Source organism: Crocuta crocuta, unplaced genomic scaffold (assembly GCF_008692635.1).
Source record: "Crocuta crocuta isolate KB4526 unplaced genomic scaffold, BGI_CrCroc_1.0 scaffold403, whole genome shotgun sequence".
NCBI classification, from domain to species: Eukaryota; Metazoa; Chordata; class Mammalia; order Carnivora; family Hyaenidae; genus Crocuta; species Crocuta crocuta.
Window position 1 is genome coordinate 940,243 of NW_027530631.1, and position 27,359 is coordinate 967,601.

Here is a 27,359-nt window from a genome sequence, read left to right on the forward strand (position 1 = left end):
AAAGGGCAGGTGTTATTCAGGGTATGTTTACTGTAGATTACATACAGCAACTGACTCATTTGAAAGGATAAGAAAATACCATGACACTTTTGGAATGTCCCCTAATTTGAATTCAAATAAGCTTTTCTTTTTTCAAGTATTATTCCACAATAGAATAAAGACCATATGGATCATTTGTGTTGGTATTGAAACCTGTGTGTCCCTTAAATACAAACAGTACTTCAGGCTTTCACATATATTCCCGTATCATAGACAGTTCTCCATAAATATTTTCACATTTCTGCACAGTCTAATATTTCTGAGCGAAGAACACTGAAAAACAAGGTTTAAGAATGATGGAATAGCAGCCATTCCTTAAGAGTTAGAGATAGGTATCGTGCCAAGAAACTTAGAGACGTGAGAGATTTTCTCCCCTAGATCTACTTGCTCACATTCTAAAATAGAGATCTTACTCTCTCCTAGCAGGAAGAGATTTGTTCATATTCCAGAAAAAAAGTCTCTCTTGTTTCCCCTTCCCAGAAGGAAGAAGGAGTAAGGTGTGTCAGCTACCAATATATGCTCTCGGTTTTATCATTTCAGCGTTCCTTGGCGATGATGTGAGCCTGCTGCACACTCACGTGGGCAGTTATCTGGCCCATATCATGTGGCCCTTTGTGAACTGGAGTGTAGGAACTGCTCTTAAGGTGCTTTGTGAGTACTAATCAGCATATGTTCTGATCCAGTCATGTCATATTTCCTGACAAGGCAGGGAAATCCATAATATCCATGCACACACACACATAAAATATGTGTGCGTGCGTGTGTGTGTGTGTGTGTGTGTGTGTGAAACTTCCCACCCACCACTTTTGAAACATCCACCTCCCAGATCTTCTTTCAACTTTTATTCCTGGGAAATCCCATTCTTCATTAAATCTGTGAGTGTTCCCTTTCGAGTGAAGTGGCTGAGAATACCAAGATAGCTGTCCTCAATTGATCTTGTAGCACTTTGTGAATATGTCCTCAAGTACTTATCACTCTGTATTATAATATTGGGATTCAGAATAAGTCTTTTCTTTTAGAATTAGAGTCTTGAAAAGTAACTACCGTATTCTATTCATTCTTGAAATTTGCTAACTCCCCAAAAATAATTGATTAAGGAACAATGAATAAATGCTAAGTCAGAAGCCCTAGTACTCATCAGTGTCACAAAAGATCATAATCTCTTCCACCTCTACATCACTAATCAATTTTTACGGGGATGAAATTTTTAAATACCCTGAGTATGTTAGTAAGTAAATTCACTGTTAGCATAGGAAGGTAGAGGCAATATGTATTACTCACGATGACAGATCTGTGAGTTGGTTAGTTGATTTCGGGGTGAAGATATTAAATTGGCTAATTGTTAAAGAGGTACAGATTCTCCTCAGCTGACCTAATAGACCTTGTTTTCACTCTAAAACCACCTTCTGAGCTCATTATCTAAGCTCTATAAACCGGACACTGATCCACTATATATATTAGTAGTGACTGATTTTTCTTAGTAAACTGTAATTAAATCATGCCTTGATGAATCAGGGGCACACAACATGACTATTCTCTCAATAACAGTGGCTTCTTAATATTTTACCAAAGTTTAAACAGGAAAAATAAAAGGTAATGTCCCACTTTCTGAAAGAATAGATTCTTTCAGTTACCTGCTCTTGATGTATAAAGCTTGTGTAGTTTTTAAATAGTTGTTTTTCCATAGAACCATTACATTTTTAGACAAGAAGTTAATTCTTAAGTTTCACTCACTTTCCATTTTTTATGACCTGATTTTCACTTGAACATTGAGATATGGGTTAATTTCATTAACTTAGAAGGACACAAACAATCCTAGATGAAGTTAAGATGAGTGATAAAAGCAACTGATCTTGTGACCATTCTTTAATTCCATGAAAGAAGAATAAGAGGAAAAATAGAAGAGAAAATATAAAATAGATCTTCTTACCAGGCAATAAATGGATACATGATAAATTTTTAAAAAATGTACGATTGCTTTAAAATCTTCAAAATTTATTTTCAGAAGGATATTGGCCATAATATATAAACAATGCCATAAATAGCTACTCAAAATATATGGTGCCCTGGCTTCAATCCTCTATATTTTCAGAAAAAACCGTAATAATCCTCACTGTTTTCTGTGTAGGGGAAAAATGATTCTAATACACTTACACATTAAAACTGTGGAAAAGGAGGGGTGCCTGGGTGGCTCAATCACTTGAGCATCAGAATTTTGATTTCAGCTCAGGTCATGATCTCACATTTTGTGGGTTCAAGCCCAATGTGCTCTCAGCACAGAGCCTGCTTGGGAGACTCTTTCTCTCCCTTTTCTCTGCCTTTTCCCTGTTCATGTTCTATCTCTCTTTCTCAAAATAAACATTTAAACAAATGAGAAAAAAGAAATAAAGAGATTAACGATGATGGATTCCTCCTCGTACCTTCTGACGTTGCTCCCTTGCAGACCTCCATGTGCAGTTCAATTTACATCATATTTACTAGTCCCCACATTCAGTTGACAGATTCTGAATCTGACCCTATGACATGATTGCTTCTTTTAAAAAGTAACACCAAATATCCTCATTCATCTTTAAATAAATAATGTATTTTCTATTTTCTGTGAGTAACCTATCACTTTTTATTCCAATTTAGCCCTTTAGTTTAAGTATGAAAGCAACTGATGTCCAGCTGTATTAACAGGGTCAATTTACTTTGTGACACTCTTTTCCCTAAAATCACACCGATTTTTCAGAATAAATGTGTGTATAAAGGGAATGTAAAATATTGATATGTGTGTGTGTATAAAATTGCACGTAAGTGTGTTTACATACACCTATCTATATATAAAATGATAAAAATTGGTACTTCCTTATCTCATTCCATGAGACAGTGGAATGAGACAGTGCACACCCCTAAGCAGTGAGAGTAACCCAACTAAGCTCCTTCCCCAGGAACTAGACTCAGCATGTCAGCATCAAGCTGCCACAGCTTTGAACTATATCTATGAGCATCCGTGCTTTATCACAATTTATTTTGTGCATTCATTAACAAGATGTGTCCTAAGGTAGCAGGAAAGCCTAAGAGAGGTGACTTTTTGGGTCTGGGAGCACACACAAATTTTTCCATATGAGTGCATGGTAATTGTTTATTCGCTTTAAGCCATTGCCACTTACCAAAGTCTTCATAGGAACACTATACTTTCAAGTAGCGGGGGAAATCTGTGTTCTAAATGATTGTGGAGGAAGAAGTGATAGGAGTGGGGAAAAAAGGAAAAAAAGTCTGAATTCACTTCAGTCACTTTGATTAAATGTTTTTAGGTTTTCACTCTGCATCAAAAATGAAACAGGTGAGGTCAACCAATGACATGTAACAGAACATCACTGCTTTAAAGCATCACCCACTTTGAACCTTCATTTTCATGTTATAATTTTTCTTCCTTTTCATTGTGAGCTCTTAGAGAAAATGACTTCTAATATATGCAGCACTTTGGCTATTATAGAGATGCCTGCTATTATACATTATAGGTCCAGCTATTCTGCATTTTATCTTCCATGACTTTGCTTTAATGATAGACCATTGTGAAGAAGTGAGCACATGTCTGTATATTTCAAGGGAATATATTGGGATTGTTCAAAGCTACTGTGTATGGCAGGTAGGCTTGTAATAGATGAGTGATGTTTCTCACTGCAATTTGGAAAGACTCCGTGGCGGATAAAGAGCTTAGACAGACTTTTCTGTCATGCAGCAATAGAGAGGTTTTACCTTTGTCCTGTTATCCAGCTGCCCAGAGAATAGATAACAGTGGTCAGATAGCCCTTTTATCCATATTGAAGCAATAGTGGCCTATGCATCTGCTATTCCTAGCACACAGAATGCCCTTTTATTTGCCTAATTCTTCATCTTCCTCTGTAGGTTTATCAAAAGAATTGCTCCTTATAATATACACACATTACCATTCTACTCCAGTCTATTCTCCAGGCAGTTATAAATGCATACAAAGAATCCTGTTACTGCATGATCTACACAACAAACTAGAAAATACCTTTAAATTATCTGTAATTGTCTTTTCAGGATATTCACTTCTCTAAAGCCTGGCAATTCTGAATTTGGAGATTCTTTTCATCCCGTTATCTGTTTTGTTCTCTGACACCATTTTTTTCCTGCCCTTCAAGAAATAGTATTTATTTTAAAATGCAGTATGTCAAATGAGTTATTTCTGGACTTTAAATGATATGTCCCTTGTGTATTTAAATCTTAATTTAGTATTTGATTTGCCTGAACATTCAAGGTTCATTAGCATGGCAGTTTAACTTTATATAAATGAAAGTTAACTACCCTTCCACCTCTTCTCTCTTTTTAATTAAATAATAACATTTTTAGAACCGAAAGTTGCGTAGGACTGTCAGTCTGAGTTGCTGGGAGTGTGAGAGTGCCACAGAGAGAAAAAAGCTGTTGATGAGGAAGGGATGATTGATTTGAAAAGGGAGAAATAATGGGATTAATTTAACTTTTTAAATATTGACATGAGGTGTTTGCCACACGGAGGTGAAAATTTTGTGGACAATGAGAGGTTAGGGGGCTCTGATTTCTGTGTCAAAACTGGAGATGTTTAACAATCATTCAGATTTATGTGTAATGATTAAAGTGTTAAGTAACTCAGTTGCCTGAAAAAGACAGGTGTAGGAAATGAAACATGGGGAATGTTTGCAAATAAGAGACTACAAAGGAATATAAGCCAGAGAAAGAAAGAAGAAACATAACTCCTATGTGTCAGGGATCAGACCCTGTGTTGGGTGTTTTGTCTCCATTATTGAACCTAATTATCTCAATAATTCCATGTAATAAGTAATTTTACAGATTTTACAGATCAAAAATTTTGCCTTATTGAATTAGGTAATATGATCCAGCCCTAATCATTACTAGATGTAAAATGAGGAGACATAGTAAGGGAAAGAAGAATGGAGAGAGTATTGTGCCAGGAAGGAAAGCATTAGGAGTTTAAGGAAGACTTAGGGGATGAATTCATAGTATTGAATATCAAATATCGAGATTTAAATCTCAGTAAGAACTGGTGAGAATTCTTAAATTGGAAGTATAAAATTAAGGTGGATTTTTTCATTTGTTTTGACATATATTGTCTAGGATCCAGAGGTCTCATGAAAATTTTCAAACCTGTTTCTTTGGTTTCACCTAAATTTATCATCCTCCCCAAATAGTTTCTTTTTTTTAATTTGTATGGCCTAGAATTTGAGAATTCTGTATAGGACCCTAAAGGATAAGCAGCAAGTTTACAGTATTCAGTTTGCTGAAGAAGAGTCTTCACCACTAATTATGAGCCATATGATTTTAGGGTGCTCAAAGGAGGCTGAACCAGAAGACAAATATGATAGTTATTTGGACTATCATATTTTGGATATCATAAAAGGACACTTTTAGACTTTGCAATCTTAGAAAAGGTATTATATAGCCTTGTGCCGGGAGCCACACCGACCTCTCTGGATGGCAGTCACAGCAAGGAAATGGCCGTGTTTGCAGCTCCTGCCATGAGAAATGAAAACTGGTATCTCCTTCTGCTACTACTGGCTCATGTTGGAAATGAGGCTGCTGGTACTGACCAGGCCTCACAATATCCCAGATCAGACCAATATTTCAAACACAGATACCTCATGAGGAAAAGCATATTCCTGCCTTTACAAGAGGTTTTAGGTGAAAGCTCTGTGAATGTCTGTAAAAAGCCTCTTCGTATGGACCTTGCATATCAAAGACCATTGAGTCTGGCCCTGAGACTAAGAGCCTAATTTAGATTTAAGGGCAAATATCCACCCACACCCATTTGTTTCTGCTTAGAGCATTTTCTGGCCTTGTATATGCTGATTGCTCCCTATGAAGGAACCTATTGAGGAACTTCTTTTGTGATTATGAGAGCAGAGGTGTTCCCTGAAAGACCTGTTTTTCTTGATACTTACACCTTAAATAAACATGCTGTTGACCCCTGCCCACAGAGAAGTAACTTCACCCTTTTTATGCTGAAAACTTTGGTATGCTAAAGACGCCTTCCTTCCCCAAAGGATAGGCATCTAAATCCCCTACCTCAATCACTATTGTAAACATTATGCATGAGTCTTCTACACATCTCTGTTCTGGGAAATTCTTGCATATCAAAGAAGTTTGTTATCAGAAACCATTGTCTAAGGCAAATGCCACTTCTGTGCCATCCCCCAAACACTTAATGATAAAGTTGAGCCCCAGTCAGAGCAGAGATGCCTGCCTGGTGATCAGAAAGAATCTCCGGGGCTCTCTCACTCTCTCTCGCCGACACCGTCCATCCTTCAGAGACCCCTGGACATGCCGGAGCCGGCCTCTGGCAGCCTTGGAACTTGAATTACTTAGTTCTGTGTTCTGGCATGGGAAATGGTCAATAAAACAACAGAAACATTATCAAGTATCAAAACATTGCTGTATTTATCAAATCATCCCTAATGCAACCAAGGTATCCCCCATATATTGGCTTTGGGTCTTGTTACTATAACCCTCCAACCCCCGCCAAAAACCTCTGAGTGTCCAGCAAAATATTTTATCAGTCACTATACCTCGTTGTTGCAATCCTCTACCTACCAGGCTGGCCCTCGTTTAGTCTCTCTCTCCAACATTATTTGTCTCAATTCCTGATGATTTCCACACACAAACTGCCTGCTTATCAATGTCTTGACCCTTTCTCCTACAGTATCTTTATCTTTCATCTCTTCAGCCATGTTCATACCCTTGTCTTGTCATTTACCAATAATGTGATCCCTCCATAACCTCAAATTCATTCTTCTCTCAAATCACCACTATATATATTAGCATCTCTCTCTCATACTCCATTTCCAAGGATCATTTAATCCACAAGCTTAATCAATTCAGTGGTTCTGTATCACCTTTTTCAGAGCCCCCCACAGCTTTGATCTTCCCTCTCCTTTATTTCTTAGCTTAACTCTCAGGATCAATGCAAATACTCTTTATACATCTCTAACTCTGTCCCACTTACCCAAAGAAAGTAAAACCCTACTTCATCTACTGGATGTCTGTATTCATTCAGTTAAATAGGACTAGAGAAAGTACCTAGCCACACTGACTGGTTCTGAATTAAATTCATGAGCACAAACCTCAAATGAGCTTCTTGTGGGACCTGGCAATCATAGTATATTTTACTGATGTACTACTGCTGTAATATAATTTATACACAGATAACACTNTTTGTGGGACCTGGCAATCATGACAAACCTCAAATGAGCTTCTTGTGAGACCTGGCAATCATAGTATATTTTACTGATGTACTACTGCTGTAATATAATTTATACACAGATAACACTTTTTCACATCTTTTCCCTTGCCCTCAACTCTCTGAAACCTCATTCTTCATCCTTACTCTCAGCTGATAATTTTGTTTCTAACTTCACTAAGCAGAATTATGACACTAATCAAGGAGAACTTGTATGGACTCCACCATGTTATGACCTATGTACAAGCATTTATTTACATAGATGTCTGTTTCCATAAATGAAGTGTTCAGGTTCTTACCTAAAACTATCCTCCCTTTTAATGTACTTCTCACCTGCTCAAGGACAATGCTCCAAGAGGCTTTTTTATTCCATTTCTTTCCCATCCTCAAATTTTCGTTGTCTACTAAAACATCCCAGGAGATGTACTGGATCTATTGAATCATTCATATGCTGAAATACAATAATAACAAGAGCAAAAACAACAACAATAACAAACTTCTTTTGGTCTAACTTTTACTCAGTTTCTCCTTTGCATCAAAGTTTTTTCAGAAAGTCACCAATACTGCTGTGCAAATTTTTCATCTCCCATTTTCTCTTAGCCTCAACTCTAATCAGGTATTTGCCTTACAGTTCCATTGAAACTTCAACAGGTCATCTATGTATGACTTCCATATTGCTAACTCCTGTGTCAAATTCTGTCTTCATCTTATTTTACCAAAAAAAGTGTTAGGTCTACTTGATCATTCTGCTTCTTGCTTATCTTTCTTCACACGACTTTTAGTGCACCATATCTCTCATTTTTGTTTTCTTTTTTCTTTCCCTATTTCACTAATCACTTCTAAGTCTCCTTTGCTGGATTTTCACATTCTGGTAAAATTCCCTAGGATACATATTTTTTGCTCCTAAAATCCACTCAATTATATCTGCCTACCTAACACCTTCATTCAGCTAGATAATTAAAACCTTACACCGCACATGTTGAAAAGGAATATTCAGTTTTTTTCAAGATCTATTCATTTTCTTCTCCACCAGTTATTTACAACATCAGCCTTCCAACTGTTCTGTTTTAACAAACTTGATAACACGTATTGTTACTTTTCCCCTTATATTCCATGTCATATCTAATAGAAATCTTGTTGAACACAGCTTCAAAATGTATCTATAATTCAATCCTGTGTCACAAGAATCTATTACAATTTCTAAGACAGGGTTAGAAGTAGAAAAAAATCATTTGGTATTTTGCTGTGTGCAAGAGGAGTTGATAAAGAAGAGAGTGTGGCACTTGACTAATTGTGAACTCAAACCTTGTCAAAGTTTGCCTAGTCCTTTTTAAAAAAATTTTTTTAATGTTTTATTTCTTTCTGAGAGAGAGAGTGTGTGTGTGAGCAGGGGAGGGTCAGAGAAAGAAGGGGATACAGAATCTGAAACAGGCTCCAGGCCCTGAGCGGTCAGCACACAGCCCGAAGTGGGGCTTAAACCCGCAAACCGTGGTGAGATCATGACGTGAGCCGAAGTCGGACACTTAACCGACTGAGCCACCCAGGCGCCCCGCCTAGTCCTTAATACATAGTACAGGAAGCAGGACTATAAGAGAAGACACATATAATAAAGGGGATTTTAATTTTCTGTCACTCAGTTCACTTGTGAAATATAGCTTAATGAATATCCTGAACTCTGATCAATCAGATTGATAACTTCTTGCACTTTAGAGAGTTGCTTGGAAGGAAAAAGAAATGTGTGGAAATTCTTGATAAAGAAAAATTAACTCTTTCGAGACTGTTATTTTGTGTTATGTTTTCCTTAAAATCAAGATTAACGAAATTGAGCACATTTATCTTTCCTGTAGTCTTGCTTTCAGCATGGATTTGTCTGATTTGCCTACCTAAACTGAATTATATAGCATATTCTATTTTATATCTGAAATATTTTCCTGAAAAATTAATTTTATGAGCTTTATGTCATGTTTTATTCAGATTTGTTCTTACTGCTTTGTATTATTATTTTATTAAATATACCACAACAAATTTATCTCTTGTAATATAGGTAGATATTTAATTATTCCCCAGGTTTTGGTGATTGTTCAACAGTGCCACTCTAAACATTTTAACACATGACTTTTGATGAACATATGAATGCATTTCTGTTGAGAAAATACTTAAGAGCAGAATTGCTGGTCCGAGTACATTTTCATATTTATTTAGTAATCTAACAAATAGTTTCCTAAAGTTGTTGTATTAGCGTATATTCTTATCAGAAAAGTCTAATAATTTCAGTTATTTACTTCATGATTATTAAGTATGACAGGTTTTCATAATTGTATTTATTTTTTAAAGTTAATTTATTTTGTGAGAGAGAAGGAGTGCAAGAAGGAGAAGGGCAGAGAGAGGGGGAGAGAGAGAATCTCAAGCAAGCTCTGTGCTATCATCACAGAGCCCAATCCAGGGCCCAATTCCAAGAACCCATGAGATCATGACCTGAGCCAACATCAGGAGTTGGAGGCTCAACTGACTGAGCCACCCTGGTGCCTGTACAAGTTTGCATATATATTTTTTAAAGTTTACTTATTTGGAGAGAGAAAGCTAGCAGGGGAGGGGCAGAGAGAGAGGGAGGGAGAGAATCCCAAGCAGGCCCTGAGCTTTCAGTGAGGATCCTGACATGGGGCTCTAATTCACACATCAGGAGATCACGACCTGAGCCAAAATCAAGAGTCAGAGGCTTAACTGATTGAGGTACCCAGGTGCTCCAAGATTTCATACTTTTAAAAAAGTTAAACCTGCCATTATGATAAAGATCAGTGATATGTTATATACTTTTAATTTGCATTCCCTTGATGATTAATGAAACTATCCTCTGTTATCCTTATGATAAATTTTCTAGATCTAGTGGTCCATTTTTTAAAATTAAACATTTGCTTCTATCTTACTCCTTTGTAAGATGTTTATAAAAATTTAAATACAACCTTTTTATGATTATTATGTAATACAAATATTTTCTGTCATTCTGTGTGTTGATAGTTTCTACTCTAATATTGTATATTTTGATCACTGAAATTTGTAAAATAATGTCTAAATTATCTTTTATTGAATGATTATTACTAATGTTTACTAGTTTAAAACATTTGCATTATTAGGAATTTATACTAAGAATACAGGAGTGCTGATTCATAGGGGCACATGTACCCCAACAATTATAGCAGCTCTATCACCAATAGCCAAACTATGGAAAGAGACCAAATGTCTATCAACTGATGAATGGATAAAGATGTGGTTTATATATAAAATGAAGTATTGTACAAATATTGGCAATAAGAAAGAATGAAATCTTGCAACAACGTGAGTGGAACTGGAGGGTATTACACTAAGTGAAATAAGTCAGGCAGAGAAAAAGGGTTGATGGGAGGGTGTGGGAGAGGGGAAAATGGGTGATGGGCTTTGAGGAGGGCACTTATTATGATGAGCATTGGGTGTTGTATGTAAGTGATGAATCATGGTTATCTACTCCCGAAGCCAAAGGCATACAGTGTACACTGTATGTTAGCTAACTTGACAATAAATAATTTTTAAAAAAATAAAATACATTTGCAAAAATCAAGGTTATAATGCCTTTCAACATTATCACTTAGAAAGAATCTTCAATGTTTTGCCATATACAAGCAGATTGAAAATTTACCCAATGTTTATTTGGTGCCTTTATGTGAGGTAGGGTGAAAATGTCTTCACAAAATATGGCATCCAATTAACCCAGAAATATTTATAAAACCATCCTTTGACTACTGCGTCCGGGCACATATTTTCATAAGTAAAGTGACTCTTCACGTACAACCATATTTTTAAGAATCTAATGTTATTGTTGAGTGACTGTCAGTATCTATTAATTGGTAATAGATTTCTAATAAGCTTTGCTATCTCACAGAGTAAGTCTCCAACTCACTTATTTAATTAGTCTTGGCTCTTCTCTGGTTTTTAAAATTGCATATAAATGTAAATCATCTTGTCAACTTCCACAAAAAGTCATGGTGGAATATTTTACATGGATTGCATTGAATGTATGTAAAGATCAATTTAGAAAGAGCTAACGTCCTCTAATCTTTAACATATCATATCTCATCATTTATTTAGGTCTTAATTTTTCATTGCAATGTTCGGTGGTTTTATTGGTAGGAAGCTTGCACATCTTCTGTTAGATTTATTCTGAGGAATTTGATATGATTTGTACAATGCAAATGTTTGTTTATTTTTTAGAGAGATAAATTTATTTTATTTTAGTTTATTTATTTAGAGGGATTAATTTATTTTAGAGAGAGGGAGAGAGAGTGCAAGGGAATAAGGGACAGAGAGGAAGAGGAAGAAAGAGAGAGAGAGAGAAGTGGGACTCACCTGAATCAGGGCTCATGCTCACCTGAAGTGGGGAATGAGCTGACCAAGAGACCAGCTCTAGCTCACTAGAATTGGGGCTACAACTCACTCATGAAATGTGAGATCATGACCTGAGCTGGAGTCGGATGTTTAACTGACATAGCCAACCAGGTGCCTTTTGCAAATGTTTATTTAACTTTATTTCCATTTTTTTTTTTTTTGCTGGCATACAGAAATGATATTGATTACTTTATCTTATTCCAAGAGGTCTTATTTTCTTATTTTGGTATTTTAAGTATTTAATACATCTTAAGTATATATTAGGTATCTTTACTTAATAGTTCTAATAGCATGTGCATAGTTATTTTTTTAACTATCTATATATGACACTAATGACATCCTTGAATACAGTAGTAAAGTTTTCTTCTTATAAACTTTTAACATTTCACTTATTTTACTAGTCTCTAGGAAAATGTTGACTGAAAAATGAATAGTGAAAAATCTCTTATTCTAGACTTCAATGGGAGAAGCCTCTGATGTTTCACCAGTAAGATTAGTGCTACTTCCTTTATTAAAACTTATTTTTTAAGATATCATTGTCAGGTTAAGTAAATCTCTCTATTCCAAGATTGCCAAGAGGGTTTGGTTGTGGTTACTTGAGTCACAAAAATAATTTAATTGTCTCAAATGCTTCTGCACCCCAGAAAATATGACTTACCTTTTTTTCTACCAATATTTTGAATAGCAATGTTTAGTTTTCAAATATTAAACATTTTTTCTGAGATAAATCCAACTTTGACATAATTATTTTTTATACATAAATAAATTCAATTTAGTGGTATTTCATTTAATATTTTTATGGTTCTTACAGAGCTATTCCAATTTTTCTTTCTTACACTGCCTTTGTCTAGTTGAGATACAAGATTTTGCTTGTACCTCATAAAGTTGGGAAATTTTCACTCTACTTCAATTTTTAGGAAAAAATGTGTTTGAAATTGATATTAGTACTTTGTTAAATATTTGGAAACATTTAGCAGTGAAGTAATCTGGTCAGAGAAGGAGATTTTGCATCCTTGGCTTGAATTCATGATAAAATCTGACAGATTTATGATGATTTAGAGTTTATATTTTTCTTGTGTCTTTTATTTATTTTTGAGTGTTTTGTCCCATTCATCGAGACTGTAAAATATATTTACAAAAAAGTTTTTGATAATACCTTCTTATTTTGTTTTATATTTATGTTTTGTGTGTAGGCTTCCTAACTTTTTAAAAATTTCTGTATGAATATTTGTATTATTTATTAGTGACTCTGGCTGGAGGTTTATTACATGTAGTAATCATTCCAAAGAAAAATCTTTTAGATACCTTGTGTTTTTTAATTTTATGACACTTTTTATATGACTAATACTGATTTTCACTCTTATATATATTACTTCTACTTACTTAATAAACATAGTAAATTCACACAGAATTAAAGTCACAGATTTATTTTTAATTCCCTAATGGTTAGAGAAGACTTGTCTGATTCAGTTTCTTTGAAATTTACTAAGGCTAGCTTTATGGGTCAGCATATGGTTTACACTCTGTGCTTGAAAAGAACATGTCTTCTACAGCTATAGAATATGATGTCAATGTCTATTATTTCAGTTTAGTTGACTGAGTTTTCAAAATCTTTTAAACCTTACTGATTTTTTATCTGCTTCTATCAGTTACTTTAAATATTGTTTGCAAATATCAAATAATTTCTATCCCATCTTTTAAATTGTATACGTTTACAAACACAATACTTTAAATAAATGGAGAAATGTTATATTTTCTTACCAAATGAGCATGTTATAATTATTAAATGTACCTCTTAATCACTAGTAATTCTTCTTAAAGTCCCTTTTATCTACAATGGGGGAATGTTTTACAGAGACCAGTTGCTCCACCAGAGTGGTGAATAGAAAACTGATGTATACATTTATATCTCTTACATGTCTCTTACATATTTGATGGATATGCTTTTAATTTATCAAAGTTTAAAGTTTTTGTCACATCTAACTTATGTCATTGAAATATTCTTTTAATATTTCAACTTGCCATCAGTTTAGGCTCCCTTCAAAAATTTTCCATGTACAATAATAGATTGTAAGTGCCTGGGTAGCTCAATCAATTAAACGTTTGACTGTAGATCAGGTCATGATCTCAGCTCATAAGTTCAAGCCCTGAATTAGGCTCTATGTTGACAGCTCAGAGCCTGGAACCTGCTTCCGATTCTGTGTCTCCGTCTCTCTGCCCCTCTCCTGCTCGCTCGCTCTCTCTCAAAAATAAATATTGAAAAAATTTAATATCTTCTCACTTTGCTTCTCTATTTAAAATCCGTCTTTGACATCCATTATTCTTGAAATAAAATCAAACTTTCTAGCAGAACTTACAGAACTTTCAGCATTTAGCTACTCTGCATAACTTTTTAAATTCACCTTATACCACTACTCTATTTTCTTACACCACTCAATTCATAACAAATGAAACGCATCATTATCCAGCAGGTCTCTAAGTAGTCACATATAATATGCAATAGGACACACAATGAGATTTCACCTCACACCTGTCAGAATGGCTAAAATTAACAACTCAGGAACAACAGATTTTGACAAGAATGTGAGAAAGGGGAACCCTTTTGTACTGCTGGTGGGAATGCAAACTGGCCCAGCCACTCTGAAAAAACAGTACGGAGGTTACTCAAAAATTTAGAGCTACCCTACAACCCAGCAATTGCAGTACTAGGTTTTTATCCAAAGTATACAAAAATATTGCTTCAAAGGGGCACATGCACCCCAGTGTTTATAGCAGCACTATCAGTAATAGCTAAATTATGGAAAGAGCCCAGATGTTTATTGACTGGTGAATGAATCAAGAAAATGTGGTATGTATATGTATACTGGTGAATGGATAAAGAAAATATGTGTGTATGTATATACATACACACATACACACACACATATACACACACACACACAAAATGTATGTGTGTGTATACACACACGTGCGCGCACTTGTGCAATGGAATATTACTCAGTGATCAAAAAGAATGAAATCTTACCGTTTGCAAAAATGTGGTTAGAACTAGTATGTATTAAGCCAAGTGAAATAAGTCAGAGAAAGACAAATATATATTTCACTCATATGTGGAACTTAAACACAACAGATGAACATCAGGAAAAGGAAAGAAAAATAAGATAAAAATAGGGATGCAAACCATAAGAGACTCAAAATACAGTGAATAAACTGAGTTGCTGGAGGGGTTTTGGGTGGAGGAATGTCCTAAACAGGTGATGGGTATTAAGGGGGGCACTTGTTGGGATAAGCACCATGTGTTATCTGTAAGCAATGAGTCACTAAATTTTATTCTGAAACCTTGATTACACTTTATATTAACTAACTTGAATTTAAATAAAATAAAAAAAAATACTCATTGAAAAAATGTAAAAAAAACTCAAATAGTCTGTCCCCAAGGCTTAACAAATACTGTTCTCTATTTTCACATTCCTACAATGGAATATGCACTATTGAAATTATCATAAAATGATTAAAAATGCAAAAGTCAGGGTGCCCGGATGGCTCAGTCAGTTTAGCATCCAACTCTTGATTTTAGCTCAGGTCATGATTTCATGGTTCCTAAGTTCAGGCCCCACTTTGGGCTCTGCACTGCCCGTGTGGAGCCTGCTTGGAATTCTCTCTCCCCCTTTCTCTCTGTTTCTACCTTGCTCATGCTCGCTTGCTCTCTCTCAAAATAAATAAATAAACCGAACAAAATGCAAAAGTCCATTTTAAATTATGCCGTAGAATGCATATTTGGTCAGAGTAAAATAAAGATTCCAAATAGTTCTCAATACACACACACACACACACACACACACACACAGACTTAATAATATTCTTCCTACATCAGCTACTCCGATCTGCTTGGTGAATTACTTTTTATTTCCTACAATGCTTAAATGTCAACTTAAAGATTTCTTGATTTTCTCCCATATTTAGCTTCTACCCATCTCTGAATCAAGCTGGCAACATTTTTTCTCTTCTTCACTTAGCACTTTATCCATACTTATAGCACTTAAAATAACATACAGCAGTTGCTTATTTACATGTCGGTGTTTCCAAATACACTAAACCACTCAAGGGAAAGGTTTATGTATATATTAACTTGGTATTAGAATATAAAAAGTTGAAATCTGGAACAGATTCTGGGTCTCTACGTATTTTTTAAGGAATTAAGGGAGAGTCCTCGTTGTATTTCACCAATATGACTCTAAAATGGCTACAGAAGATTGTATACTTCTAAGGTGATAGGTATTTAAGATAGAAGTAGATTTGACTCCTATCATTAGATAACAGCGTAACATTGAGCCAGTTATATCCCTTTTGTCCATCTCTGTTGTGAGCTGAATTGTATTCCCGCAAATTTGTCTGTTGAAGTTCTAACCCCCACTACCTCAGAATGTGGGACTACAACTGGAGATGGTGTCTTTATAAAGGTAATTAATGTTAAATGAGATCATTGGTTGGGCCTTAATCTTAAGAAGATTGATCTCAATTGTGATCATGTGATATTCAGCATCAGGTACTACTATTGAAAGACATAGCTCGTTTATCAAGTTAAAATTTATCAGAAATGTTTGTGCTCGTCTTGTGAAACACTTGCAGAGCAAGTTACTTGCAACCCAAGGTTTTATTGTTTTACAAAACCTATGGGATGCAGCAAAAGCCGATGTTAGAATGAAATTTATGTTATAAATGTATTACGAAAAAGTTCAAATAAGCAAAATTGTCAGTGCTTTAACTACATTAAAGAAAAGAGAGAGAGAAGACTCAAAAACCAAAATGAGAAATGGAAGAGAAAAAAATACAACAAATAACGACAGAAATACATAGTGTGATAACAAATTGCTACAATTATATACCAACAAGTCAGATAACTTAGAAAAAAAGATAATTCTGAAACATACAAATTACCAAGACTGAATCTTGAATTTTGAATCCAAGAAGTAGAAATTTTCTTGGACCAATAATGAAAATGGAATTAGAAATCAAAAATCTTCCAGCACAGAAGAGCCCAACACCACATAGTTTCACTTTGGAATTCTACCAAACATTAAAAAAAAGATAATGAAAATATTAATCAAAATCTTAAAAATGATGGAATAGAAGGAACACTTTTATTATTANGGGTTGTTTGTTTTCTGGGTGTGGAGTTTGGTGAGTTAGAAGGAACACTTTTAAAATCATTCCATGAGGCCAGTATAACCCTGATACCAAAGCAGGATAAAAACAATACAAGAACAAAGAAGACTAGTTTGTTTGATATAAGTATTCCTACTCTGGCTTTCTTTTGACATCCATTTGCATGATAAATGTTTCTCCACCTCCTCATTTTCAATTTCCAGTAGTTTTTAGGTCTAAAATGACTGTCTTGTAGGCAGAAAATAGGTGGGTCTTTTTTTTTTTCCTTTATCCATTCTGACACCCTGTGTCTATTGATTGGAGAATTTTGTCCATTTACATTCAAAGTAATCCCTTATAGATATGTATTTATTACCATTTTATTACTTGTTTTGTCAATGTTTCTGGAAAACATGTTCGATACTTTCTTTGTCACTTTTGTTCTCTCCTTTGCACGTAAAAGAATCCCCTTTAATATTTGTGGTGGGGCTGGTTTCATTATCACACACTCCTTTAATTTTTGTTTGTTTAATTTTTGTTTGTCTAGGAAACTGTCTCTCCTACTGTTCTGAAGGAAAGCTTTGCTGGATAGAATATTCTTGGCTGCAGATTTTTACCATTCAGAACTTTGAGTATATTCATGCCACTCCTTTGTGGCTTGACAAGTTTCTTTTGAGAAACCTCCAGCTAGCCTTAGGGGTTTTCCCTTGTAAATCAAATTTGACTGACTGGTTTTAAGATTTTTTTCTTCATCACAATAGTTTGCAAATTTAGTTACAATATATATTGGTGTTGGCCTGCTTTTGTTGATTTTGATGGGACTTCTCTGTGCCTCCTGGAGCTTCCCTAGATTTTGGAAGTTTTCAGCTATTACTTCTTCAAATAAATTTTCTTCTCCCTTCTCTCTCCTTCTTCTGGGACTCCTATAATATGAATGCTACTACATTCGATAAAGTCACTAAGTTTCCTGTCTTTTCTCATGTTGCATAATTCTTTTTTTTCTTTTGTTCAGTTTCATTGCTTTTGATAATTTTGTTTCTAGGTCATTAATTTGTCCCTCTTGTTCATCCAGTCTGTTGTTCATTGCATCAAGTATATTTCTAGTCTTTATTTATTTATTTATTGTGTTCTTTAACTCTGATGGATTCTTCTTTTTTATTTTATTTCATTTTATTTATTTTATTTTATTTTTTTACAAATAGTTTATTGTCAAATTAGTTTCCACATAACACTCAGTGCTCATCCCCACAAGTGCCCTCCTCCATGCCCATTCNATGGATTCTTTTTTTTAACTCTTTTACTTCTCCAAAAACAATCTCATTGATGTCTTCCATTTTTTCTCAAGACCATTGAGTATCCTTATGATTGTTGCTTTAAATTTTCCATCAGACATATTACTTATATCTGTCTCACTTAGATCTCTGGCCATGGCCTTATCTTGTTTTTTCAACTGGGATAAATTTCTCCCTCTTGACATTTTGTCTAAGTCTCTCTCATCTTCTCTGTGTTAGGAAGCCAGTTATGTTTCTTGTTCATGAACACACAGGCCTTAGGAATAAAAGGTCATATGGTGCCCAACATTTGGCACTTTATGGAGTGTCTCCAGGGTGTGCTGCATGTGCTCTGCTGCTGTGCTTGGGCTGCTCTATCCTTCAGGCCACTTGTCTGCAGAGGCTCTCCTTGCCAGCATTTAGGCATTATTTGGTTCCTGGCCTGAATGTGGTGATTTTAACTAGGTGTGCTCTGGTGTTCTTGTAAAATGAAACTTGTCACCCCTCCACCAGAACTGAGGCCTACAAAACTCTCTGGTTGGAAGATGTGATGTGGTAGGAGTTTGTGCTGATCTTCTGGGGCAGGGGCCTGCCTTTCTGGGACTGAGGCAAGCTTGACTGAGAAGGGAAGTTCCTTCCACTGGAGCACAGGGGTGTAGAGCAACTTGTGTAAGCAAGTTAGGCAGCCAGTGGTAAATCTGAGTTGTTTCCCTCAGTTGCCTCTGTGTTTATGTGGATTGGTAGAGGAGGAAATGGCATTGGGCAGCTCCTTTGTTTCTGGAAGGTGTCTCCATGAATGCTACTTCTCAAGGACACACTCTGAGAGGACTAAATGATCTCCCTACTCTGTACCTCGGGCACTCTTTGGATTGCTGTTTGCACACTGTCTACTCCTGGATTGTTTGCCTGCCTTCTCTCTAGAAGCAGTGCAGTGCCCTCTGGCTCTATCCTAGCCCAGACTACTGACCTTTAAAACTGTCAGCCATAAGCCTTGCTGGTCGTAAAAACTCACAAATTCAGCCCCTCTCATTTTCCAAGCCAATGACTATAAGGAAATGCTCTCTTTATGCATTCCTTTGTGTGCTCTCCTCCCCTTCCCCCCACCCAACCCCGCTCCTTGTTGCCCTTCTCCATGACCATGACTCCCTCCCCTCCACAGCATCCAGGATCCATTTCTCCTGTTACCCATGTCTCCACACTTCCTACCTTCTTCGGTATGGCCTCTTTCCTCCCTTTGGTTGTGGAATTTGTTCTATCAGTCTTTGAGTAAGCTTCTGGTATATTTAGAATAATTTGATATTTATCTAGTTGTATTTGTGGGAAAAGATGAGCCTAGGGTCCTTCTACTCTACTGACATCTTTCTCAGGGTCACCCTTAGGAAAGCACTGTGAGCTAAATGTGTTTCCTCACTGTGTAGATAAAGAAATTGAGGTACAAAGAGTTCAAACAAATAGAAGCAGTCACACATTTGTTAAAAGTTTGAGAATAGGAGTTTGAACTCCAATACAACTCCAAAACCCATATTCTTTTTACATGTACACTTCACTTCTTTAGACTTTTAATGATTCTTCTGGTGCTACTTCCTACCACCAATTATGCCTGAGCCTACTGAGCATGTATTGGACAGAGCAGTATATTTCTCAGGAAAGTTGCAGCAATATGAACAGTGGTAGGAATGCAAGTTGGCAAAATTAATGGTGATGACCAAGAACATTGGTTGCCATTTTGACAGATGTAGCAGCTACTGGCATTAATTCATCTGTAGACTCTGTACCTATACCAGCTACTGTTACTAACACCGCTGAAAACTGGTGGGACTAGAATTATGAATAAAGCAAATCTTGTCCCACTACAATTGCTTACATAGATATTATGTAGTCACCATATGTCCTCCTAAATTACAACTTTTACATATTTATAAGCAACACAGTTCCTCTGTGCAAAGGAAAACCCTTTGTTTTAAGCTTCCTTTATGCGTAACTGAACTAAGGATTTGGTTTGTACTCTGTGATCTTTATTAACAACCCAAACACAGACAAATAAGCTTTAGTCCATCAAGAACTATCACATTTTAGAAAGATCTGGAGAAATCTTTACTTCTTTATATGATTAAAAGTTCTGAAAAGAATTTAATTTAACTGACCGCTTTGCTTTACATTCAGTTTTATCTGAAGCTGGTGAATATTATTGTAACACAAATTCATAGGAAGTAATTTTGCTAACATAAAAGCAAAACATTAGGTATACTTGAGAGATTTTCCTCATATAAATCTTGATTTCAAAGCTAGTATTTTTTTAAAATTACAATTTTCAGTTTAATGCTGAAGCTTCTATATAGAAATGGTGTTTCATAACAACAAGATTAAAACCATGTGTGAAACATTTTTTTCTTTGTCCTTATTTTCTCTATAATTCTCATACTAGCTATCATTGTATATAAGAGAGATCAATGTTGTTTATCTATATCATATATGATGATTACACTAGGTTAGCAATTTGATGAAGGTTACATAAGCTTCAGCATCTCTGCATGAAAGCAGAGCTATAAAGTGCTCACTACAATGTATGAGACTCAGCAAACCCTGAGTGATAGCTATTACTGCTGAATATTTGCCTATATATGGCATGTTTTTCTATTTTATAAAAATCTAGCACTAAGAAAAATATATATCTGTAATAAAGAAATTTTAAAAACTATATATAAAATTCCATGCCTAGAGATTGAATTTGCTTCTCTTCAGATACTGTTCCCTTTATTATCTATGGTGGTGCCTGTTTAGATAACCTAAGTAGAAAATAGAAGCATAGGATTTTTCTACATCTTACATTTTATGGGTAAGTAACTGTTAATACTAAGCCATTTACTTTAAAATTGTTTCTTATAGTTGAAAGAACATTAGGTTAATTAAAGTAAGTTATTCACATTAGTTAATGACTCATAAAGAATTCAAAGTAACAGTGAGATGTGTTCACACATAGGAATCCAGCACTCATCTCAGGTAGTTTTGCTTTTCAAATACTGGCTATGAAGCACACATTTTCATGATAACATTGTAGGCATTTGTTGAACTTCACTCAAATTTAACAGGCAGATACAGAATTTTATTTTTTTGCTAACAAAAGCAAGATGGGAAGTCGTCTTCGAAATGGGTGTCTACTGACAGCTTCTACAAACAGCCACTGTGACTCTGCAGCTGGTGACAATGCCTCACACTGCAGATCCATAGACTTGTGTGGGCTGGGGGCCAACGTGCCTGTGGGATTTCAAAGAACCCATCTGGATAACGCTCCCCTGAAAACTGACCTGAATGGAGACCACAGACTGGCACAGTCCTTCAGATTCTAGGCATTATGCACCTTTAGAAATGGCAGGCCGTGACACTGACAAAAGAAAAAATATATTTTCTGTATTGACAGGTTTTTTTTCTATTGCTATAGATATAAAGGAAGAGATATCAAAATAACCCCAAAGAGAAAAATCCTTTATATCTTGGGCATAAATTATTTATATTTTAATTCATAAAAATTATTTTCCCAAAGATTTTCATTTAAATTAGGGATTGAAAGAGTATTGTGTTAGCAGATGAGATTCTTAGGTGAAGAAAACTGGTATTTTATAGTTGAGACATTACTCTCCATGTATTAGTATCAGCTTTAGGGAGGCATTAGTTGAAAAGTTAGGAAACAGGATTTTTGTATGACTTTTTGTTTAATAGTAAAGTAATGGAATTTATGCATGATTTATTCCTCTGCCTTGAGGAATATAGGAGAGGTCTTAGAAAGTGTCATTTATTTTTTTTAAATGTTTTATTTATTTCTGAGAGAGAGAGAGTGTGTGTGTGTGTGATAGAGAGAGAGAGAGAGCGAGACAGCATGAGCAGCAGAGGGTCAGAGAGAGGGAGACACAGAATCCGAAGACAGACTCATGGTTCTGAGCTAGCTGTCAGTACAGAGCCTGATGCGGGGCTCAAACCCATGAACCTCGAGATCATGACAGCAGCCAAAGTTGGACGCTTAACCGACTGAGTTAAGTGTCATTTATTTTTAATTTATTTCTGAGAGACAGAGAGAGAGAGAGAGAGAGACAGCATGAGCAGCAGAGGGTCAGAGAGAGGGAGACACAGAATCCGAAGACAGACTCATGGTTCTGAGCTAGCTGTCAGTACAGAGCCTGATGCGGGGCTCAAACCCATGAACCTCGAGATCATGACCTGAGCCAGTCAGATGCTTAATGGATTGAGCCACCCAGGAGCCCTGAAAGTGTCTTGAGTTAAGCCCTGGTAAACTATCACTTGGAAAGAACAAGGCAGGTCTCCAACCTTTAAAATCAACTGCAGCCTGCCTATGAGCAATACATAAAGTTTCTTAGGCTCCATGAATCATGTCCTGAGAGGACCCATGGAGCAATTCTCTCTATTTTCTCTCTCTCTCTCTCTCTCTCTCTCTCTCTCTCTCTCTCTCACACACACACACACACACACACACACACACACAGAGAGAGAGAAAAATTCTGGATCATAGCAAGAGGCAGAGAGTAACAAGACTCATCCCACTATTGCTCCCTACTGACATTATTCACGACGTCTATCAGTCAAGGTAGGCTAAATTATATGGTAATACCTAATTTATTTAAATCCTTTATGGCTTATACCAATGAAGGTGTATTTCTTAAACTACATGAGCATTTTAGGTAGAGTGTGGTTTGCATTTGGATTTTCTTTTACTGGAGCTCAGGCTGATGGAATAGGGTCAGTCTGAACCATTGTTGGCTATTGTAACTGAAGGAAAGGAAGATAAAGCAAACTAGGATCTTGGTCTTAAAGCTTCTGCACACTCAGAAGTGACATTACTTTTGCTTAAATTTTATTGGCCAAAGCAAGTCAACATGAAGCTCCACTTAGCATTTTCTAACTGGTACCAAAAAAGTCAAGCCAATTTTTCCCCCTAGTTAAAGATGTTTCTAGGTTAGTAACATACCCAGATGCCTGAGAGAAACAAATGTAAATCATTTCTAGAGGATAAATTTTCATTTTAGGACCTCTCTATGAGGTCCAACCTTCAAATAACTTTTCAAGAGAGTTGATCAGTTCACAGTCAAATCTGACCAAGAACAAAATAAAAGTTATGAGGACCAACAAACCAACAACCACAATACAAAAAAAAAAACAACAAAACCCACAACCTTTTATAATTCTATTCCTAAAACTTCAGATATCCAAATGATCATGGTAATGTAAAGAATATAAAATGACTTTACAGTGTTTGAAAAAATACTAATGTAAAAACATGTGTAGGAAACAGAAACACACCAGTTTTAAAACTTCAAGGAGAATTTGAAAAAAAATTAGTTTCAAAAGATAAGAAAATATAATTCTACCCTGGTTCAGAGTATAACTCCTAGCAAACTAGGAATAGAAGAGCATTTACTTAGTCTGAAAAATGGTGACTTCAAAATCCTAAAATGAACTCTTTTATCTGTGTTGATACATGGAAGTCAATACTCCTTTCTCTTTGAGACCAGGAGTATAGCAAAGATGCTGCTTCATACTATATCAGCCATTGTATTGGAGGTAGTAGACAGGTCATTAAGAAAAGAAAGGGAAAAGTAAGTGGATTAAGAAAAAGCATCTTCCATTATTTGCAGATAATATAACTTTGTTTACAGAAAATCTAATTTACGTTTGGAAAAGAAATTTACTGACTTAAATGATAGCAATTCTTAAGATACACACTCAATATATTAAGATAAACTAAATTTCTGTATTCCATTTATATCCTATCAGTAATCAACATAAAATAGAATAATTTTACTAGGGTTAGCATCAACTTTATAAATTGCATGCAAATGAACTTAACAGAAGTCACACATGAGAAAAATTATTTTAAAAAAACACTAAAGAAGATATAAACAGAGTAAAATTTATTTTCTCACTATGGAAGACTTAATATAAAGTTGTCAGTTCTCCCTAAAATGTTCTATGGAACCAACACAATCTAAGTCAGAAACTCAATAGGCTTATTTGTATGGACTTGACAAGATGCTTTTAAAATTTATATAAAATCCGTAAGGATCAAGACACTCTTGACTAACTAAGACACTCTTATGGGGAAAAAAAAAGGAAAGAGGTTGGATACTTACCCAAACAGATGTAAAGGATTATTATAGAGTTGTGGGACTGCATGGCTCAGTTGGTTAAAACTCATAATTCTTGATTTTGGCTCAGGTCATGATCTCATGGTTCATGGGATTAAGATCCACATTGGGCTCTGCACTGACAGCATGGAGTCTGCTTAGGCTGCTCTCACTTCCTGTCTCTCTGTCCCTCCCTGGAATGCACACATGTGCTCTCTTCCTCTTTTTCTCAAAATAAATAAATAAATGTGAGAAAAAAGAATTATTATAAAGATATAATACTAAGTCATTGTGTTATTCATGCGGAGAAAACAAATAGATCATTAGATAAGACTAGAAAATCCAAAAACTCATCCATAAAATATTGACACATATATTACTTCGTAGGGCTGCTATAAAAAGTACCACAAACAAATTTACGGTCTCACAGAACTAGATACTAGAAGTCTGAAATCAAGATATTAGCAGTGTCATCCTCCTTGTGAAACCAATAGAGGAATCCTTTCTTAAGTCTTACTAGTTTCTTAGAGTTTGCTGCTAATCTTTGGTGATTGTGGCTCACAGATGCTTCACTGCAAACATTTGACTTCACCTGACATTTTCTCTGTGTCTCTTTCTTTCCATGGACATCTTATAAAGATCCCAATCATATTGAATTAGTGTTCCATGCTATTCAACTATGACATCATCTTAACTAGTTACATCTGCAGTGTTCCTATTTCCAGAGACAGTCTGAAGTATTGGGACTTAAAACTTAAGAATATTTGTGATGCTCGATTCAACCCATAATAATAACATTTAAAGAATTTCTTAAAAATTTTTTAACACGTTCAGTAGATTTAAGGAATATGGCTAGTCTGAAAATCTAGTGAGTGCCATTAATGTTCAAAAGTGAGCATTTTTCAACAGCATAGCTCTGTATTCCCTAGCTGCCTTTGCTTGCATTCTATTAACAGAAAACAGCAAGACATAGTATGTGTCTCAAACAACAAAAGCAGATTTAAACAAAAATTGTTTACTGACTCACCACAGATAATGAGGTCAAAGAGAAAAGTTAAAGCAAAATACTGCCATTAAATAATAATTTGTCTCAACCTTCTATCTGGGAGAGATATATGAGCACTTTGTTCTGTACTATATTGGAATTTTACTGGCAAGATAAGTAAGTGAATTATTGAGGAGTTTATTTTAAATAGAACATATCAAAGTTTTGGATATGATTGCCCAATTTTATTTTTTTCAGTTGTTATTTAAAGAAAATAAGAATACTTTCAATGCAATAAAAGTAAGTAACTTCCTTTAGATTAGAGCACATAATTCAAAAAATTAATGTATCTAGTAAGGTAAAACTTGAATATCTGATGCATTACTAGTTTTTCCATTTAGTTTCAAAAACGTGTATATGTGCATGTGTGTATGTGTGTATATATATCTATATATAAATATATATACATGTATATGTATACATACACACACACACACACACACATATAAGTGACAGAGAGGGAAAGGAAGAGAGAGAGAATCACAAGCAGATGATGCACTATTGACGCAGAGCCCCACATGGGACTACAACCTATGAATTGTGAGATCATGACCTGAGCTGAAAACAAAAGTTGGACGCCCAAACAAATGAGCCACCCACATGCCTCTAGCTTCAAATATATTTGAAAGAGAAAATTCAACAACATTCAATCATTCACCCACCCTACCCCAACCATAATATATTCTTTTTTTTCTTACAAATAGTTTATTGTCAAGTTGGTTTCCATATAACACCCAGTGTTCATCCCCACAAGTGCCCTCCTCCATGCCCATCTCCCCCCTCCCCCCNNNGATTTTGTACCCTGCAACTTGGCTGAATTCTTGGATCAGTTCTAGTAGGCTTCTGGTGGAGTCTGTCAGGTTTTCGATGTAGAGTATCATGTCATCTGCGAAAACTGAAAGTTTGACTTCCTCTTTGCCAATTTTGATGCTTATTAAGTTCAAAGAGGAGTTCTAGATTCTAGGGCATGTGATATTCCATATTTCAGAAAGCCAGATTTCTAAATGTATGTTTAGGGCGGAACTTGATGATTCATGCCGTGTTCTTTTTTTCCTAATATCCATTGAAGGTAATTCAAGGAGTCCCATTATTGGAACTGCTTCTGCCCTACAGAGGGAATAACTTTACGTGATTTTTAGACTGTAGGGGAGGCAACTTGGAACATAAAACAACATACAGAAATAAAATATCTTTCCCCTTCAAACACCAGTAATAATTATACATACACGTGTACGTGTACTATGCACATGTGTGTATATATTTATATATTTCCATATACTTATGAGAATATTTTTACTATTTTCTGTCCTGACTAGCTACTGTATTTTGAAACATTCAATTACTGTAACTGTTGCATGTTGAAGGATTAAAAAAATTTACATTAGCAAGGTTCACTAGAAATAGTCACCCATCTACCTGTGTTATGTAAATAGGAGAAATAGGACCTTTAAGTTGGGGGGTGGACTCAAATCCATTCTGTGTCAGGTATTAATATATTTTAAATGAGTCTACAATGATTATTGCCCCACTGAACAGGGCACCTTCTTGTCTTTCTGGGAATATTTATTCTAATAATGTGATTCACTTTTTACACTTCTTACTTGAAGTTAGAAGACTCTCTATGAGTTTTCTTTTCCTCTGTGTTTGGCTCCTTGTTTGTTTAATCACAATGCATTTTGTTTAATATTTCGGTGATGTTTATCGAGACACTTTAATTTGTTTCCTTTTGTATTTGTCTTCACCAGGTGTTTCTTGACTGGAGCACATTTCCCACATGATAAAATTAAAGGTCTAATTAATGCCTTTAAGGACATTGGTGCACAATTCACCTAATTTTCTGCAGGGGGCATATTTAGGTGTTTAACTAGGTGGAACTCTGTGCCAGGGATTTCATTTGCATACAAAGTCCCTCTTATTTCTTTATAAACACCCTTCAATACAGAAACAAAGAATGCATTCACTTACTTGGTATGCACTTTTCTAGCAAGCAAAGAGTACAGAAAATAAATGTATCTAAGCCACATTTCATCAGAGCAGAAACAAAAATCCTATTAGATGAGGTGTTGAAA

At 35.4% G+C, this 27,359-nt stretch overlaps 1 long non-coding RNA gene across 1 annotated transcript; it reads right to left on the reverse strand.

Annotated features, from left to right (window-relative positions):
* Nucleotides 1-6,313: 6,313 nt before the first annotated feature.
* LOC144235100 (uncharacterized) lies at nt 6,314-24,862 on the reverse strand. The gene is made up of 5 exons (XR_013336144.1): nt 24,763-24,862; nt 24,252-24,473; nt 21,417-21,493; nt 7,613-7,730; nt 6,314-6,417 (listed from the first exon to the last, which is right to left on the reverse strand). It is a non-coding gene; the product is annotated as an uncharacterized LOC144235100 (long non-coding RNA).
* Nucleotides 24,863-27,359: the final 2,497 nt, after the last annotated feature.